The sequence below is a fragment of the Anastrepha obliqua genome, chromosome 4, assembly GCF_027943255.1.
Source record: "Anastrepha obliqua isolate idAnaObli1 chromosome 4, idAnaObli1_1.0, whole genome shotgun sequence".
In the NCBI taxonomy this organism is placed as follows: Eukaryota; Metazoa; Arthropoda; class Insecta; order Diptera; family Tephritidae; genus Anastrepha; species Anastrepha obliqua.
In genome coordinates this window covers 116,314,687-116,323,491 of record NC_072895.1, presented here as the reverse complement: position 1 = coordinate 116,323,491, position 8,805 = coordinate 116,314,687, and the positions used below count along the sequence as shown (strand labels likewise).

At 36.5% G+C, this 8,805-nt stretch overlaps 2 non-coding genes across 2 annotated transcripts; both read right to left on the bottom strand.

The window, feature by feature from the left end:
• Positions 1–6,566: 6,566 nt before the first annotated feature.
• Trnal-caa (transfer RNA leucine (anticodon CAA)) lies at positions 6,567–6,684 on the bottom strand. Its single transcript has 2 exons — positions 6,647–6,684; positions 6,567–6,611 (listed from the first exon to the last, which is right to left on the bottom strand). It is a non-coding gene; the product is annotated as a tRNA-Leu (tRNA).
• Positions 6,685–6,954: 270 nt separating this feature from the next.
• Trnal-caa (transfer RNA leucine (anticodon CAA)) lies at positions 6,955–7,072 on the bottom strand. Its single transcript has 2 exons — positions 7,035–7,072; positions 6,955–6,999 (listed from the first exon to the last, which is right to left on the bottom strand). It is a non-coding gene; the product is annotated as a tRNA-Leu (tRNA).
• Positions 7,073–8,805: the final 1,733 nt, after the last annotated feature.

The following is an 8,805-nucleotide window of genomic DNA, read 5'->3' as shown; positions in this document are numbered from 1 at the left end:
AAATGCTGTTGCACAGTGTAATAAGAGAGTTTCTAACTTAAGGGGTCCCGATGGTCCAGAGCTCGAAAATTTGGGGTATTTTCAGAAAGTTTATTTTACAATAAACAATTTGAAACAATATTTAAATTTTTTAGGCTTTTTATTTAACTTTTTTTACATACATAAATGAAAAAAAATTTTTTTAATAATTTTAAAAATGGCCCGAAAAATTGGACCTGGACGGTGTTGTCCATTTTGGCTCTTCTATTTATCTGAAACACAAAAACCAAAAAAATATTAATCAGTATGACTTTAGCTTTGTCCCGTACTAGAACAAAAACAAAAACAATTACAAAATGGCGCGGTTTTGAATTTGACACTTTAAAGATCGGGTTTTGCAGTTTTTTAATAAAAAAAATACGAAATAAAGGAAATAATAATATGACTCTAATACAGGCGAGAGCCATTTATGTTGTGAACAACACATTAAAATTTCAGAGCATTCGATTAAATATTTTTTTTTTTTTTACAATATAGACCGAAAAAAGTAGTTTTGAGATAATTGAGTTTAATGTTTTGACCATTTAAATGCGCTATTGATACTGCCGCGTGATGAATCTGACTCTACCTGCTGTAGAATCGATAATACTGGAAATATCTTTCGAAGAATTTCACGGTATATTCTTGCCCTTAAGGCAAGAACTAAGTGAAAACATTGCATAGTACTAGACTCACACTTATTTCGATCGCTATGTAAGTATATAAGGGAGTTTCACTTAAGAGATTTCATCTGATGTAAACTGATGTGCTGTAGTCCACCTAATCTGATGTGAACTAATCCGATCCAACGATGCGTCTTAACCTGTCACGTCTGGACTCTTCTAATCTGAAGTTGTCGATTTGATGTGATGTGACGTGATGTGATGTGATGGGATGTGATGTGATCTGATCTCATGTCATTCCTTTTGATCTCATCAACAAAGCATATCAAAGCCCCAGGAAGGTAAAAACCACTTCTATCATGGATAACTTATACGTTTGCATGTATAATATATTTCCACACATACGAGGTGTGTTCGAAAAGTATCGCGAATTTTGAATTTTTGCAGGTTCGGTATATTCGAATTTCGATTTTTTTGTGGCGATATGTTGGTACTCACTTCTCTTACTCATGCCGACGAGTTCGGCCATTTTGAATGTTCAGTTAATTGTTGACAGCTGCTTTGCTTCCACGTGTTTCGGCTCGTCTTCGATTTTTACCTATTCAAAAAGAGGGATCAAAAGACCTGTATCAAATTTTGTGTGAAAAACGAAATTAAGTGCGCGGATGCATTCCGAATATTGACTGTGTCATACAGAAAGCTACTTTCGACCAAAGCAACGTTTATCGGTATTACAAAATGTTCTCAGGAGGTCGAGAAGATGTGAACGACGGAAAGCGTGCCGGACGCCCGAGCACTTTAACAGCAGACGAAACAATTGATGAAGTGTAGAAAATGGTATTGGCCAATCGTCGAATCACTATTAGAGAAGTTGCTAAGGACCTAGACATATCGATTGACTCGTGCCATTCAATTCTTTCTAATGATTTGGGCATGACACGGGTCGCCGCAAATTTCGTACCAAAACAGCTCAATTTCGACCAAAAGCAGCATCGCATGAACATTGCTAATGAGATGTTGGACTCTGTCCGCGACGACCGACGATCCAAATTTGCTCCAGAGGGTCATAACTGGTGACGAATCGTGGGTTTATGGTTATGACGTGGAAATCAAAGCTCAATCATCTCAATGGAAGCTGCCGCACGAACCAAGACCGAAAAAAGCGCCCCAAGTTTGGTCAAATGTAAAAGTTTTGCTTATCGTTTTTTCGATTGCAGGGGCGTTGGGCATTATGAGTTCTTGCTGCAGCGTAAAACGGTCAATAAGGAACACTACCTGCAAGTAAAGCGCAATTTGCGCGAAGCAATCAGCCAGAAACACCCGGATTTGTGGAAGAACAAAAATTGGCTATTGCATCACGATAACACTCCTGCTCACACATCGTTGCTTGTGCGCGACTATTTGGCCAAAAACAACACACTAATGATGCCACAACCACCATATTCCCCAGATCTGGCCCCCTGTAACTTTTTCATGTTCCCGAAACTGAAAAGGCCCATGAAAGGACGACGCTACGCTACGATTGACGAGATAAAGACGGCGTCGAAGGAAGAGCTGAAAAAGAAAAAAAAAAAATGATTTTTTGAAGTGCTTCGAAGATTGAAAAAACGTTGACACAAGTACATAATATCTCATGGGGATTACTTTTTAGGGGACAAAATAGATATTAACGAATAAATAAATAATTTTTGAAAAAACACAAAACTCGCAATACTTTTAGAACACACCTCGTACACATTCCTATCAAATTTACATACAGAACATAGGAGAAATACTTCAAATTCATCCAAAAGGTGGTGGGTTTTCCCCCATAGTACCTGTACGGAAACCCAACATTCAAGTGTGCATCAACACATATCAACTTATTATCTATCCCTGGTTTGCTGCACGCTGCACTTAAGGAGCTCTAAGTGTATCTGTATACCTCAATAGCCAACCTAGTTAAGTAACGCTCTTGCTGCCTCATTACATTTGTCATAATTTTCCATTAGCTTTGTTAATATCAAAAGTCAACAGTGGTATTATCAGCATAAGTATTGTTGTTTTTGGGCTAATACGTAGTTGTTGCTGTTACAGTTATTATTTTTATGCGGCATTAACTGTAGCAAAAATATATGCAATTACATACGAGTTTACTCATATGGGTGTTACATAGGTGTATCTATGTGTGTGTTAACCATTCTTAGGGTACATCTCTACAATATATGTATATGGACTAACATACTTACATACTTCCTTACTTACATATGACACTGGTCCGTGGAGGTTTTAGATAAGCCGCCCGCCCATAACAGAGTCGGCACTTCATAAACAACGACAAACTTGCCACCACATATTTGTTGCGTTACTCTTCTATAGCATGCCTTTAGGCGCGAAGCCATCCTCGGATATTACGTAGCATCCTGGCAACCGCACAAGCTTAATGAGTATTTATGACTTGTGCAGTTGCACAATTAATCTCGGATTTTATGATTTTCTACCTATGTGTATGTATTAGTGTACTTATGCACTTCAGTTGTATTAATGTTTGCTTATACGTGAACGAGTACGAGTATTTGTGTGCCGCGTCTACACTTTTGCGAACTGTTAATTTTTATCGAATAAATGTGGGGAGAGAATGGATGAGAGCGCGTTATTTCCCGAGAGCCTTAGAGTGGAAATGGCAGCAAAAGTTTCCGTTTTCTGCATTGCCATTGGAGAGGAGAGGTGCTGTAGTTGCATTACAAAAAAGGGGATATCGGAGTTGAGCGGAATGGGAGCTCTCTTAATTACTTCATTATTTATTTTCAACTCACAGTTAGTCATAATAACTCATATCATATTTCATAGGTGATTTAAGTGCCTTAAGATAAATATAAATAAAAATAAATGGCCATTATTGTGAATTAAATTTTAACGAGATTATATATTTTACCAAATAAAAGTTATACCAGTTTACTGGTTGGAGAAAATCCCAAAAGCCAGACCATCCAATTCTTATGTGAATTAGGACGCAGAATTCGAAATCTACGTAGTTTATGAGACATCGCCAAATAACGGTTTTGGATCAAAGAAAAAATGGAGGATCAGAAAAATGTCTAATATCTGGAGAATTCGTAAACTGATCAAAAGTAATGATATACTATATAACACTGAAGGTAATTAAATTTTCTACCTTTCGTTCATACTTGATTTGACATTAAAATTAAACGTTTTTCAAACAATGTATTTAAGTAAAAAAAATTAAAAATTAAAAATTAAAAAAAAAATTTAAAAAAATTTTTTTAATTTTAAAAAAGTTGGAAAAAAAAAATTTAATATAACATTTAAAATTAAAAAAAAAGGTGATATATAAAAAATTAAAAAAAAATATTTTTTTTGTTTTGCAAGAATCTAGAATTTTCAAATTTATATTATAAAAATTAATAAAAAAACTTTTTTCGATTTTTGTATAACTTTTTTTTATTTTTATTTTACTCATTTCTTAAACTGAACATATCGAAGTGGATTTTCATTGCATAGTGCTAGATTAACACTTATTTCGATCGCTATATAAGTATATAAGGGAGTTTCAGTTAAGAGAACTTTTGTGGAGCCATTGCACATGCGTATCGATCAGTGTGGCGTAGGTGGTTTTCTATGATTAAGTAACTGTATCATTCCGCCTTGTTCTGTCTTGACTCATACCTTCTCGTCTCGCCTAATCTGATCTGATTTCATCTGATATGAACTGATCCGATTCAGCGCTGCGTCTTAACCTGTCACGTCTGGACTCTTCTAATCTGAAATGATCTGGTTTGATGTGATGCGATCTAATGTGATCTGATCTGATTTTATTTGAACTGATCTGATGTGATTCGCCTAGTCTGATGTGATTTAGTCCGATCTAACGTGTCCCTTCTCGTCTCGTCTGATTTGATTGAAACTAATGATATATCGAACTGAAGGTCATTAAATTTTCTACCTTGAACGCAATTTTCTAGCATGAACGCTTGATTTGACATTAAAACTAAACGTTTTTCAAGTAATGTATTTATACAGGGTTTGAATGAAAAGTAATGAGCCTTATTTTTATAGCAGTTTTATTAAACCTTTTGGCTTGTACGGAGAGGACAGGTCTGGGCTGTAGGGAGGATGGGGAAGCACCGGAACCCCCATCTTGGCCAATGCATAGGTGCAGAGGAAGGCGGTGTGCGCCGGCGCATTGTCGTGATGAAGGGTCCAATTGTTAACGACGTCGGGCGGAACACGGGCGACGCGATTTTTCAGCCGAAGGAGCACTTCTTTGTAAAATGTCGCATTTACAGTGCTTCCTAGAGGTACAAACTCCTTGTGGACGATGCCTCGAGAGTCGAAAAAGATGATCAGCATGGTTTTGACCTTGGATTTCGACATGCGCGCCTTCTTGGGTCGTGGCGACTGGCTCGTGTGCCACTCCACACTCTCTCTCTTGCCCTCAGGTTTCATCTCCTGTGTCATTATCCTGTTCGTCACTTTCGAATACTTCCCGATTCTTTTCCACACGCAATTGCTTTTGTTCATCAGTCAAAACCTTTAGAACCAATTTGGCACACACTTGCGCATTTTAATTTTTCCGGTCACGATTTCCCGCACATGTAATAAATTAAATTTAACTCTTCACTGATCTCACGTAGACTAGCACGACGGTCAATGTTCAAAAATTCACCAACCCGGTTCACATCTTCGTCTGTTTACGTCGTCGAAGGTCTTCCAGAGCGCTGTTCATCTTCGACGTCCTCCCGGCCTTCCTTGAACGACTTGTGTCACCGTTGTACCTGGGCATTGGACAGAGATTGGTCCCCGTAAGCCTCCTTGAGTAGCCCAATGGTTTCGGTACTCGTTTTGTTCAGCTTTACGCAAAATTTGATCGAGTAACGTTGCTCCAACGATCGCTGCATTTTCGCCTCTGCAAAATCCTAACACACTTTTAAAACAGCTTTCACGCGCAGAGTGATGTTGGCTGCACCGCTGTTGCCAGCGAACTGGGACCGGTTTCTAGTGGAAGAGAAAGGTCCAACGAATAAAAGAAAAGTTATAGCTAAAAACTTTCACCAATCAAAATGTTTTTAGATGATTTTCGTGTTTTGGAGATCGTAAGTACAAAAAAGAAACAAATATTAAGGTAGTAGTCTGGTAACTTATTTTGAAAATTTCGAATTTCGGGTTTTTACATATTTTGAAAGTGCGATATATTGGTAATATACTGTACAAATTTTAGACCGAAATTTGAAATATTGACGAAATTATAGCACATACATGAGAGCGGCTCGTACTTGCGCGTCTCAATTACTAAAACTTTAAACGCGTTTTTCTCAAAACAACGTTTTTCCGGATGGCCGTCGTGAAAACAAATTTTCTATCTAACGGATTGAGCTGAAATTTAGATATGTTTTTCTACACATCAATAGTTCTGGCGGGTAGTAGATTTAATTTATTTCGTCCCTAACTTTCCATTTTTTAGTCCGATTTCCACTTTCAAAAAAGGCAATTTTTTTACGAAGTCAGCCATTTTGTTATTTTTTGTTAAAATCATTTGATCTTACTACCCGCCAGAACGACAAGCACACTGATTAATAAGCAATTTGTTTTCTCTGTTTCAGATGACCACAAGTGACGAAATCACGCCGGCCAGCCACAAAAATAGTATCAAAACGTAAAAAAACAAAAAAAATTTTTTGCACACCTTCTGATACCTTTAATAACATATCAGAAAATCAAACCGATTGAATTTTATTTTCCCTTCCAAAAAATGTCCCAAACATGGCCTCAAAAAACGTGTAAGTTACCAGACCTTAAGTGATAGAAATATTTTTTTACCATTCTTGTTTTTGTTGCACAGTGTATATATTATTGAATTCGTTAAAAAAAAGGTTTAGAATCAAATTAAAAAGCAATGCTATAAACATTTGAGCTCAAAATAATTCTTGTCAGAAGTGGGATTCGAACCCACGCCCTCAGAGAGGACCAGAACGCTCCATATTGAACCCATACTGGGCAAGTTTGCACTTGAGTCTGGCGCCTTAGACCGCTCGGCCATCCTGACATATAACGGCATGGTAGCTAAGTATGCCTCAACTATTACAGGAACAAAGTTTGCTACTGAAGTTAAATAAATAATTTAAATAAAAAATGTCATCCCTAAAATAATAAAAAATAATAACAATTAATAAATAGTAATATTTACTGCAACAAAATAAAGCAACCTCGCAGCTATGGGACAGTTATTATATTTTGATTTTTTATCTTAAGTAAATAAATAAATAAAAAAATAAATAAAACACATCTCAAAAAAAAAGTTCCACAAAAAAATTCTTGTCAGAAGTGGGATTCGAACCCACGCCCTCAGAGAGGACCAGAACGCTCCGCATTAAACCCGCAATGGGCAAGTTTTCACTTGAGTCTGGCGCCTTAGACCGCTCGGCCATCCTGACACTTAACGGGATCACAGCTAAGAAGGCTTTATTTTCATAGCTGTTAGGGCAGATAGTTTTTCAAATTCGAAAACTTTCGAGATAATCGATTTTCAATCGTTTTTAGTTTTTGATTTAACAGAAAATAATAGAAAATATTAAAAAAAACGAAATTTCTAATTTTACAGCAGTGATATTTCTGGTGATTGGCCAAAATATAAGTATATGTAGCTCTTCACACTGTACCCCACATTTTATTTACGTGTAAAATCTTGAGCCTTCAGTAAATCACCAAGATATCAAACAGCTTTTCGCCGTTCCGGCTTCCTTTCCTTTTAATTTTTGCTATAGCGCTTTAAAAAAAGTAGCCATGAATTTTTTAAGAATCCAAATCTGTTAAACTAAATTAAAAAACAACAATTTAAACAAAGCATAAAACACAAAAATGAAAAAACTTGCAAAAAAAAAATCTGAATAAAAACAAAACAAATTTCCGCTAAATGCGAACGTAAAAAAGGCACAAAAAATCACAGCACTTTGTGTTTGTGATTAAACGCAGCTAGCCAGCGTTACCCCACTTTCACGTTTGCATGTGGTACAAAAAAATTATAAACTAGCAAACGAAGGACGAAGCAGCGGCTATACCGACTAGGCGTGTATTTTTGTATTACATTTCCAACTTAAGAGGAGAGATTTAGCTGTGTACTTAGTAGGTAAATATTTTCATTGGCTGAGGAGGAAAAACTCAACAGCGACGCATATCTCCCTTTAAGTAGCTAACGGTGTTCTACAGAAGGCAAAATAACAACACAAACATTGAAGTAAACATTTCAGCGGTAATGGAGAAAAACAGAAACAACAGAATGATAAAAGCCAGCTTTGTCTTCTGAGAGATTAAGACGACTTTCAAGACAAATAATTATGTGCGAGATTTTCGGCATGAATGAATACTGAGGCAGTGCTTAAATTATATTATAATTTCTAGCGCTGGATTAAAAAACATATAATTAGAAACGGAAAGCGGTAGGGGCAGAAAAAACAAAACGTGTACTCGTAATTTATGATAAGAGAGAGATTTTCTTAGCGAAACGCTGGAGAAAGCAGAATAAGTGGTAGGAAAAAGGGATGTGTGTTGAGAGGGGTAATGGGAGAATTTGGCCTAGTATGGGAGAATCGATGGCGCGAATGTTGTTCAAGAATAATCTCACCTAGCAGATCCTAGCATATTAAATGCAACGTGCGATATCTCATAGAAAAATAAACATGTTTGACCTAAGAAAATGTGCTTAGAAGGGGAAGAGTTGTATCTTAAGTTACTGGTATGAGTTTTGCAGCCTCACCTATGGCCAAAAATTGCACCTAGCCTCAAATATGGCCAAAAATTAAGTTGTTTGCATTTTCTAACCTGCTGTAAATAATTTGAGATTCAGATTCAGGTTCAGCACTTCGAGAAACTTTGAAAAATTTAGTCCGATTCTTGATTCCGAAAGTCCTATACAATTTTATCGATCTGTATTGCCTTGCCTATCCAATAAACTTTTGTTGCGAACCCCTCAATGTGGAACATTTATACCGCATTGAGAAAAACTCATAACCGGACTTAAATTTTTAATATTCATGCATTTGTATATATGCTGAAAGAACTGCTCGCAAAAACACTTAAGTCTGAAGATTTGACTTTGTAAGATCATATACTATAATATGTTAAGTGCGACCCTAATTCTCCACTATGTTTATCCGTTATCACTTTCCAA